General features: G+C 49.9%; 1 protein-coding gene across 1 annotated transcript in view; it reads left to right on the top strand.

The window, feature by feature from the left end:
• Positions 1-10,000, top strand: part of LOC125038692 (peroxidase-like) — a 31,104-nt gene that overhangs the window by 1,210 nt on the left and 19,894 nt on the right. The window lies entirely within an intron of this gene.

Genomic DNA, 10,000 nt, shown 5'->3' with positions numbered 1-10,000 from the left:
GAATGACCTAGGAGAGGATTGGCAGAGAGATGAAAGCCACGATAATTCTGCACCGTTGTGACTCCCGCAGAGACGCAGCAACTAATTCAGAGTATATTCTTAAACTAGTTACGTATATACTGCATTCTCTTCATATTTTACTCCGCAGTTTCCTAGGTACCTTCCATGCCCTCCATTGGTATCGGGCCCAAAATTTTAGGGAATCTCTGTATAGAGATACTAGTGAGTGAGAGGAATCCATCAATACTACTATGCTCGTGGTCGGTTATGCGAAGGTATTCTGTATATTTACCATCGGGCGCTCTGTTTGTAATTTTTACTTTGTATTTATTTTGCATTCACGTATTTTTTAAATACAATATTCCGTGACGATTGTGGGTACACAGTCCACGAAGGATGATGTTGCCGCACTCAAAGATTAGTGGATTTTAACAAGAAATGGAGGATAAGGAAACGGATGGTTACTTGTGCATGAAGTATTTACAGAATACTATACAATATCAAATATGATAATTGATGTGTTAGTCCCCTCGATCCTGGATTTGTTGGAGACGCCACGCGAGTCTATCGGCAAACCTCTGTAGATGGTCTGATTTGAGAGAATCCCAAGCATTTCGTAGCTGTGCTTCCGGCTCGGACACTTTAAATTGCACAACCACTAGGCCACTCTTTAATGATCCACCACCTCACTCCCCCCCCCCCCAAAAAAAAAAAAACAAAAAAACAAGTTCATCATGGGAGGGTGGTTTCGATGAACAGGGTCTGACTCTGGTTTCATCCAGATATTTTGACTGCTTGAATCATTCGCCTGGAATGTGTCAATTCATCAATCCACAATACCTTCCGGAATGCTCCAATGGTTCTGTCGGTTAATGTTACCGAGAGCGACGCACGGAGGTAGAGCAAAATGGACATTGCCATCTTGTAGAGCATAAAAAATAGAGTAGGAATCTATACAACTAAATCTGCAGCGGCCTCATATTTCCCGGGAAATGACAAAAATAGGCTCTGCAGGGCACCTCTCTGAGGCTAAGTGCCCATCCATGTTTACCTTGCCAGGACCAAAACAAATGTGACGCGTAACTCCTCATTGCGATCTACGAAGTAGTCCATGTATTACTACGCGCTTGTGAAAACGATTATTTTGTAATTACCAGAGTCTGATTTTCCGAATTCGTGTATTTAATGAATTGTTTTACTGTTATTATACTTCTTTTACGTGCTTTGGTAATTATTTACAGTATTTTGCACAATAACCATATGCGCATGTGCGTTTTTCCACCGGGAGATTTGACACTTCGTCAGGCGCCATTAGTTCCGAAACACCGGTGAGAAGTGTCACATTTTAAGAGTTGCGTCGATTCCGGGTCATTTTTAAGGCCGTATAGTGGATATATAGAACAATTAGATAACTGCATCTATCTCAGCTTGATATTTGAGCCCAACAAGTGCCCCAAATGTCGAAAAAGTGATTACAAACCAAGGAACTCGGACCATAGACGGAAGCGAAGAAAAGTTCGATCTTTCGCAATATACAGGTATGTGGTTTTACCCTGGGCGGTTCCAAGGGCAGAGCACCTAGGCTAGGGAATATATAGATCATATTTTCTTAAAGCCACGGGGGTCCAGGGGGCGTAGCCCCTTGGCTAGGTGAATATAATTAGGCTAGGCTAGGTTAGGGTAGGTTAGGTTAGCTTAGGCTAGGTTAGCTTAGGTTAGGTTTGTATATTACTAGGGTGTCCAGGGGGCATAGCCCCCTGGCTAGGTGAATATAATTAGGCTAGGCTAGGTTAGGTTAGGTTAGGTTTGTATATTACTAGGGGGTCCAGGGGGCGTAGCCCCCTGGCTAGGCGCATATAATACTACAGGGGTCCAGTGGGCAGAGCCCCCTGGCTAGGGAATATATACATCATAGTGTATGAAAGCCACAGGGTTAAGGTTAGGTTGGTTTATTGTTTAGGACGCATTTTACGATTAACACAGGGGATCTGGATAATGTGAAATCCCGTAGGTTTTTACCGAGCGTTGGGTTTGATTCCCGTAGTTTTTCGAAAGTTGGCGCGTTAATCCGTAGACTTCTAGAGGTGGCGGGGCGTCCGTAGAGTTTCACTGGCCGATTTCCTTCGTTTTTTGTGCTTGTCAGGACAGAAATTTGGCTCAGGTTTTCGAAAAATCGACTTTTAACGTTTCATAAATCACTTTTTTCGATTTCTGCAGGTTCCTTTTGACATCCAGTGCCATCCATTATCCCCCCCCCTTCAACCCCCGGTTCCCCACGCATCCCCCAAGATCGTTGGGTAGAGGAAACAAACAAAAAATCTGATTTTGGAACTTAGTCTCTGAGAGGAAGCGTCGCTCTCGGTAACATTTCCCAAAACAATGATACCGTTTTACTTAGGTTCATTTATTGTAATACTTTCATTTCGTAACTAGAAAAAATCCGCATAAACTCACATGAAGGTAATTTTCTATCTACATTATAATGTCTGACAATACACGAGTAATACCATCATAAAATCGAGTATTTACAGTAACTATGACATTTCTTACTCTGCGCAAATCGATGTGTCTGGTCCATATTACGGGCAAGAGGGAACTGAAGAATTGCGCGCGATTTTCAAAATCAACAATGTTACCAAATGAACAGCACACGAAACCTTTTGAAACTTTTTTTCTATACCACATGCTATACCTTCAGCCGAGTCTTAGACAACTGCCTAAGATATTTTTGTTAGGAGTCATACTCAAATTTGCTGAGCCAAAGGCGTATGAAGATAATCACACACCAGTAATGATATAGACTTCGGAGGCCCATTATGATTTATTATCAACCATTAATTGATCCGCTTTCTACATATTTACAACACTTTTCTACTCGAATATACAAATGGTGCCGGAAGGCTTCACAGATGATTCAATAACAATCTTTGGTTGCCCAAATTTTAGTTGAATATATAGAAAGTGTAATGACGTCATCACGAAAGTAGGATTTATTGAAATGTGTAGTTTTAACATACTACTGGAATCGGTCTTCATCGAATCTATCGATGTAAATGTTTATTATATTACCAGTAACAACAGATAGCCTTTTGTGAATACCGCCCCTAATTCTTTCTCATCACAAGCAGTTTTGATGTAAATGTCTTGTGAAAACCTGATTGTTATGCACGAAACAAATACTGAAAATGCAAAATGAATAGATATCCATTTAATTTTATCTAACAACTGTGGGGGGGGGGGGGTTTGGTTTGCGAAGTTCTAGCTTCGCCCGGGCCTTCTAGATATGGCCCGGCCTGTGTCAGCTTTTTTACGGCTGTCTCATTGAGTTGTCTGACACTCGGTGCTTACCGTGGCGGCGGGATTGCCAGCAAGCGCTCCTGCCGCCATGGTGTAAGCATTTCGCATAGCCTCTTTACCAGCACGGCGGCTGTTGTGGGCGGTCCATGTCTCAGGAATTGTGTATGGTTACAATTTTCTAGGTAGTGGACTAGTGTGGCGTTCGGCTCGCCGCAGTGCTTGCAGCACCATTCATCGCGTTCGATTGTTGGGATAATCTGCCATGCACAGTGGTAACCTAGGCGCATTCTGTGAAGAATGACTTCGGTACCTCTGTTGCTTACTTCAGAGAGTGCCAGTAGTTCAGAGCCTGTGGCGTCTGAGTACCAGCTGGCCGAGGGGGAGGTTCTCGTTTCCTCTCTGTGGAGCTGCCGTAGGAAGGTACGACCGACCAAGGCACACTTCTCCATAAGTAATTTTCGGCTCGGTTTTATCGTCATGGGATTTGGGGGCATACCCCTGCCAGCGGCAGCTAGTCTGTCAGCAAGCTCGTTCCCTCTGATGCCGATGTGGCTTGGGACCCAATTGATGATAATTCTTCTACCCTGAGCAAGAATTCTCTGTGCCATTGTGAGAATCGTGGTCAGTAGGTAGATGTTGTCTGTGGGTGAGCTGTGCTGAAGACAGTCAATGGCTGCCCTGGAGTCTGTGTGTATGACCACGTGTCCTTCCCTTAGGGACGCGTGGCCTAGGGCTCCCATGATTGCAACTGCCTCTGCCTGTAGCGAGGAGGCGTTGTCTGTTACCCTCATGGATCGCGTGGCATCCCTAGCTGCAAAGCCGGCGCCTGCAGTGTGGCTCAAGGGATCGACCGATCCATCCGTGTAGTATGTTCTACTACCCGGAGGAGTGATGGCTGCAATGACCCTGTGGGCTTCTGCCTTTAGGCTAGGCATGGGGTATAGGCTCTTTTTCATTGACAGGTTCATTATGTTGAACTCTATCAGGCTCAGTGCCCACGGCGGGGCTTCGGCAAAGTCGGGGTGGGGGGAGTCCATGCCCTTAGCAAGAAGCTGTTCTTTGAGCTGATGGCGTATCAACACCCTGGCTGTATGAGACAGCCAGGAGTTGTTTGCAACGAGCTCGTTGTCTTGTTCGAGGCATCTGACTAATTTTTGTCTTAGGCTTGTGTTCCTGGGAGCCTGGATGACCTTTGACAGAAATTGTGTTGCCGTTAGATCGATTCGTGAGTCCAGGGGGAGAAGGTTTGCCTCCATCAGGAGGTTGAGGACCTTCGTCCACCTCGGGGCACCCAGAATGATCCTGGCAGCTTCATTTTGGACTGTTTCTAATTTGTCTGTGTGCTTTTTCTTTGCAGCAATTAGAGCGACTGAGGCATAGTCCACAATGGGCCGGACAGCATGTACATAGAATGATCTTAGTACTTTGTGTCTGGCCCCTATGCGTCTCCCAGTCATTGCTCTCATGACAGACAGTCTTGCTTTGGTTCGGTCAACCAGGTACTGGACCTCCTTATGGAAGGAGAGGGTCCGGTCTATCCTTACCCCAAGGTATAGGTAGTCCTTGACCCATTCTAATTCCACTCCCTGGATTTTCAGTCTTGTGCCTCAAACTCTCTGTCTTAAAGCCATGGCTTTGGATTTGGCAGCAGAGATCTTTAGTCCCGTCCTACAACACTCCTCTGACACGAGGTCCAGACAACGCTGGGCTTTATTCTGGCTGCGTGGTCCAGTGGAGGTGATAGCGAGATCGTCTGCATACGAGATGATCTGGCACCCCACTGGGAGGTTTATGTTGAGGATACAGGACATTAAAGTGTTGAATAGGGCTGGACTGAGAACCCCACCCTGTGGCGTTCCATTTTCGAGCGGCATGTGCTGCGATAGGTGACCCTGGAATTTGACATTGGCAGTCCTGTTCCTGAAGTAGTCACCTATCCAAGCCAAGAGCTTTCCTCTGATTCCCTTCTGGATCAGGCTTTCCTGAATGGCAAGCGGACTTGCCAGTTCAAAAGCCTTCTCCAGGTCAAGGAATACCACCACAGCTGGGCCCTTGCTGATTGTGCTTAAGAGCGTGGCTAAGCTGTGTGCTGTGCCCATGCCCCTTGTGAACCCGTGCAGGTGTTCGTGCGGGGGTCCCGTTTTCCATTGAAGCCGGTTTAGTACCATCCTCTCAGCCGTCTTGGCCAGGCAGCTGAGCAGAGAGATGGGGCGGTACTTCCCCGGCTCCTTTGGTTTTGGGACGGGAACTATGGTAGCCCTCTTCCAACTCTGGGGTAGAGTGGAAGTTTCCCAGGACTTGTTGATGAGTTGCAAGAGTGCACGCTCACCTGCTAGTCCTAGGTGGGTGATAATGGGGTACGAGATCCCATCAGAGCCCGGGGCTGTGTTGGAACTGGTTTTATAGGCTTTCCTTAGTTCCCTCAGAGAAAAGATAACGTCTGAGTTATCGGGTTCGGCTGCCCTTTCTCTGATCTGAGCGTGTCTGTCTGGCTGTAGACGCTCTTGTCTTGCCCTCAGCTCGGCTGGCAGACTGTTGCTGCTCGTTCTCGCAGAGAACTCGTGCGCCAGTCTGTTAGCCTCTGCTTGGGGGTCGTGATGGGTGCACCTCGGGGCTGAGCGGCTGGTAGCTCGCTTGACCCGTTGCCACAGCTCTGAAAGGGTGGTTTGGTGGTCGAAGGACTCACACCATTCCAGCCACTTTTCCTGCCTGACTCTGTTGGCAGTTTCCTTGGCATCCGTGACAGCTTCCCTTAGGAGGGATAGGTTGTCAGGGGTTCTTTGCCTTCGGAATAGTTTTCGGCACATGTTCACCCTGTGGTTGACCTCCCTGATCTCGTCATTGAAGTACCAGGCGTCTTTGTGACTTCTGGACCCAGGCCGAGTTTTGGGTATGGTCTGTGAGGCTGCTTCATTAATGGCGTTTAGCAGGCTGGCTTCGAGCACTTCCACATTTTCGCTTTGTGGGGGATTGTTGCATCTCAGACAGAGGGCCAAGGCGTTTTGAAACGCCTGCCAGTTGGCCTTGTCTGTTTTCCATCTTGGATTTGGTCTTAGGATTTCGGCTGGGCCAGCATCCATGAGGGTAGTTATAGTGCCGTAATGGTCACTTGTGACGGTCTCATCGACACACCAGCCAATCCTCCCCACCAGAGTCGCAGTGGCCAGGGTGAGGTCTAGGACCCCTCCTCTGACATGCGTTGGCTCTTGGGTGTTGAGGAGAGCGATCTCAGGGAATGTCTCTAGCACGTCGGCTATGTGATAGCCGGCCGCATCCGGTGCCCGGCAGGGAGCCAGGATGGGGTGGTGTGCATTGAAGTCTCCCCCTATGATCACTCGGTCGTGTGCAGCAGAAGCACAGACCTGGCTGATGTCTAAGCTTTTACAGCGTGGCCGGCTGTACACATTGTACAGTTTGAGGGGCCCCCCGGCCAGGTGAACCTCGACGGCAAGGGATTCAACATCATCTCCACAGTGCGATGCATCGGCTATTGCGGAGCAGGGGATTGTTGCTCTCACAAGGGTGATCAAGCCTCTCTTGCCAGGTGTTCGTGGCAGTGTGAAGGCATGGTACCCTGAGAAGCGAACAGTGTCCACTGTTAATGTCTCCTGGAGCATGACAATGTCAATGTTCCTTGATCGCACTACTGCTTGGAGAAAAGCGTTCTTTGCAGAGAAGCTATTGATGTTCCACTGTAGGATGCTTAGATGGTGTGTCATGATGTTACTCAGTGATAGTTACATCAGAGACATCGTCGGAGTCTGACAACTCCATTGTGAGGTCCTCGCTAGTTGAGGGCTCCTCGTCTGTTGTCAGGCTATCCTTGGGTCCACTGGGGGGTGGAGAGCCTTTGGTAGCTCTGACTTTGGTTGGTTCGGCTTTTCTCTCAGGCTTTTTCTTGGCTGGCCTTGCTGGCCTTGCCTGGGCAATATCAGCGTGATCTGGCTCTGGCTGCACAGATTCAGCCTGTTTTGGCTCTGCCTGTGAAGGCATGGCCTGGTTTGGAGTGGGGAGGGGAGTCTCGTCCTGGGGTGAGGGTGAGGCTGGTTTTTCTCTAGTCAGCTTTCTTCCCTTCAGGGCTGCGACAGTCTGGGTCATTGCCGTCATGGCGACCGAAACTGCCTTCTCGGCCTCCTCACTCGACCTCCCCAGGGCTGTTGCTACTGCTGTGACAACAGCAGTTAACAGGAGAGTCATATCGTCCTCGTCAAAGAGGAGATGATCATCTGTTGGGGAGGTTTTTGTGGTGCTCTTAGAAACTTTTTTCTTTAGTTTCTTTTTCTGCACCTTTGGCATTGTCGGAAACTCCTTTTTGTTGGAGACATCCGGTGTCGGCTGGGGGGCGGCTTCCTTCCTCTTAGGAGGTCGGGGGGCCTTTTCGCTTTTGTTCCTTCCCCAGACATGGGTGCCCGGTGGGGCAGGAACAAAGTCTGATCGGTTTTGAGCAACCTCTTGTCGCCTGAGGGCCGCCTTTTTCCTGACAGAGCAAGTCAGGCTCCAGGCATGATGCTTCTTGGCACAGTTGGGACATTTGGCTGTTGTGTCCCTCTTTTCCTCTTTGTATGCCTTGAGGCATACCTCTGTGTTGTGTGCCTTGCTACAGACACCACATTTAGGCTTGGCTGTACAGTTAGCCTTGTGGTGACCGTATTTCTGGCACTTGAAACACCGAAGTGGTTCTGGCACATACGTTCGAAGGTTGTAGGTGCCCCAGTTACCCAGATCAAGGGTAGTGGTTGGGGCACCTTTCATGGTCACCAGGACTTGCCTGGTTGGGGTCTTCCCCTTCGACATTCGGGAAGCCTGCACGACCTGTGGGTGTGAAGCGATCAGCTCCACATCGTACGAGACTGAGAAGCCAAGTAGCACCATCTTGGTTCTCTTTTCCTCGGGAATTAGTGGGGAAAGACTCACTTTCCTCCCATCAGTTAGCTCCTTCGTTTCCCGGAGGAAATTTAAGGTAGCTTGATCTTTGGGCATTATGATCATGCCCTGATCTCGGGCGACCCGGATCGACAACCGGATTTTCCGTTGCAACTCCAATGCCCTGACCAATTGGTAGGCATTGTCGAAGCCTTCGGGTTTAGCTGGCACTTTGAACTGGGTGAAGCGTTTAGGGGGTCCCGACTCTTCATCAGAGTCGGTATCCGGCCTCGGACGCTTCGGCCCGCCCTTTCGGCTTTCGGGCTTGTTTGAGGAGGCAGGAGCTGATGCGGCTGGTTCAGCCTGCTCTCCCCTCTCAGTCGGGGAGGCCGTCTGTGAACTCAGGGGCCTCCCTGGCTTAGCTGCTGGCCTGGAGAGGCCAGCTCGCGAGTCAAGATCTTTGACTATTCGGTGGACAGACCCATTGGCTTCGGTCTTGTCCACCTTAGCAGCAGGTGTGACAGTGTCATCCTGTGCTTGGGGCTTTCTTTTGCCACCGGAAGGCGCATATGCCTTCATGGTGACTACCGTGGTCTGGGCCTTGCGCGGTTCGTCAACTGTAAGTTCAGTCTGAGGGGGGTGTTTGATTGTTTTTTCCATGAATTGGTAAGTGCTTCATCCTCTCACGCCCCCACCCACCACGGAGTCCAACAAGGGGAAGCTGAGTGTCAGAACCAGTGTCTAACAGCAACAGGAGTGATGAGAGGATATACGCAGCCAATAGCCATTGTGACGGCACTCACGGACCATTGTGAGTGCCAATGGCGGCATGACTGCTTGACCCTAGCCTCCCGGGGGAGACCAGCCGATTGACCGTGACCGGGCCGGGATCAGGCCGCCTGTCTTGCTGGAATAGAGGACCAAAGAGGCGTGTTGCTAGCCGCAGGGCGTACTCGTTCACGGCATCGCTCAACCTCCAGGACTCCCGTCTCCACAGCGCACAAGGCTGCCACGCACGGCAAACGCGTGGGTAGGTGTAAACCCCTGGGGAGAGACCAGAGGGGATGCCCTTCCACCTGCGAGACATCATTGTTTGGAGCCTTTTTGCTCAGCCCTCTGAGGCAGCCACCCAAAGGTTGCTTCACCGCAGTGAGGGAAGAGGAGTCTTGCACTTTTACCAGGCAGTTCCTTTCATCCCTCTGAAGCAACCACCCAAAGGTTGTTTCACCTCAGTGAGGAAGGAAAGGACCTGTGTCTTTTCAAAGTAGTTCCCCCTTCCCTCTAAAACAGCCACCCAAAGGTTGTTTCACCTCAGTGAGGGAAGGGAGGTTTTGCGTTCTTGTCAGGCACTTCCTTTCGTTCCCCTGAAGCAACCACCCAAAGGTTGTTTCACCTCAGTGAGGAAGGAAAGGACCTGTGTCTTATCGAAGTGGTTCACCCTTCCCTCTAAAACAGCCACCCAAAGGCTGTTTCACCTCAGTGAGGGAAGGGAGGTTTTGCGTTCTTGCCAGGCAGTTCCTTACATTCCTCTGAAGCAACCACCCAAAGGTTGTTTCACCTCAGTGAGGAAGGAAAGGACCTGTGTCTTTTCAAAGTGTTTCCCCCTTCCCTCTGAAGCAGCCATCCAAAGGCTGTTTCACCTCAGTGAGGGAAGGGGGGTTTTGTCCTTTTTGTCAGCTGGTTCCTTTCATCCCTCTGAAGCAACCATCCAAAGGTTGTTTCTCCTCAGTGAGGGGGGGGCGGTACTCGAAAACCATTCCGGACGTCTAGACGGGAGCGGTCGCCTGTGTGAAGGGCAGGGCCACAAACCGACCGAGAAGCGGGGCGGCACGGGGAATGG

The sequence above is a fragment of the Penaeus chinensis genome, chromosome 25 (genome assembly GCF_019202785.1).
Source record: "Penaeus chinensis breed Huanghai No. 1 chromosome 25, ASM1920278v2, whole genome shotgun sequence".
NCBI lineage: Eukaryota > Metazoa > Arthropoda > Malacostraca > Decapoda > Penaeidae > Penaeus > Penaeus chinensis.
Note: the sequence above shows the minus strand (reverse complement) of the source record. Positions and strands in the feature narration are given on the sequence as shown.